This window comes from Chrysochloris asiatica, unplaced genomic scaffold, assembly GCF_000296735.1.
Source record: "Chrysochloris asiatica unplaced genomic scaffold, ChrAsi1.0 scaffold00298, whole genome shotgun sequence".
Taxonomy (NCBI): domain Eukaryota; kingdom Metazoa; phylum Chordata; class Mammalia; order Afrosoricida; family Chrysochloridae; genus Chrysochloris; species Chrysochloris asiatica.
In genome coordinates, this window is record NW_006408816.1 from 1200542 (window position 1) to 1201773 (window position 1232).

The following is a 1232-nucleotide window of genomic DNA, read 5'->3' on the forward strand; positions in this document are numbered from 1 at the left end:
AACGTGCCCAGTGAAGGAGGCTTCCTGCAGAGCCTTTGCAATACATAAGACTATAGGCAGAAGCCTGAACCACATCCAGATCTCCAGAGATGGGAAATTTCCACTTGAAAGGACGAGCAGACCAGCCTGGAGCGGCTAGAAGAACAGAAGATACTTCTTGAAATAAAGACCTACAGGGAAAAATGCAATACAATAGAGGCAGATGGACTGTTACTACAAGAACAAACCAGTTGCTTGCCCAGGAAACATCAAGGCAAGTGGTCGGGTTCCCTCAGTGCAAACCCCCTTCCAAGACTAAGAATCAACGGAAATACATGCTTTGATTGGTGACCACACTCATCACCGATAGGGGGAAGAGAGGTAAAAGCAGCAATGAAGCGGCAAGCTAAGCCCTACAATGTTTGGTGGTCTTCTGTGTACCCGGGTGGAGACCTGGTTGGACAGCAGTATGGGGACCCCCGGGGACTCTTGGGCCCAGAGTCAGTGGCATGGTCACAGAGGACTAGAGTGGAGAGTGAAGCTACCAGCAGATAGGAAGAGAGGGCATATGCAGAAGAACACCCACACTTGTAGATGGTACACACTTGACCTGGCTTCAATGACTGGATGATCAGAGCTCAACCAGGAGAAGAAAGAAGAGGAAAAAAGAGTAACCTGATACAATTTGATGAACTTGACCTACACCTATGGATGCAGTAACTCAAAAGAGGGAACAAATTCTTACAGCAAGAATCATTCCCACCGCCTCCACACACAGAGTAGACAGAGATGGTCAACTTGGACATTGGATACCTAAAATGGGGGGAAGGGACTACAAAGGCAAGAAGTGACTGGCTTACAAGCTTTCAAGAGGGTACCTAGAGCCAGGGGGCATGGAGGAAGTCAGAATCTCCAGTGAGTACTATCCAATCTGTCTAGGCGGAGCTGATTAAATGAAACACAGATGGGTCACTTGTGATAGAATTATGAATAATTGTTATCAGGACTGATTGTGAGGGTTGGAAATGTAAAGGTAGACATTTTATAGCAAGAAAGGGAGTGATTAACTTGATTAACTCTCCAGTCTAGGAGCGGAGGTCTCTAGGACCTTCAATGGAGAAGAGTCGAGAGCGGGACCCTACCCAGAAAAGTAGTGTGGCCCGAGATAGAAGCAGAAACAATGACCTGGAGTGATGAAGAGGATGGGGACTTTGGATCCAGAGAGGGAGAGGGACTGTGTGCTGAAGACTGGG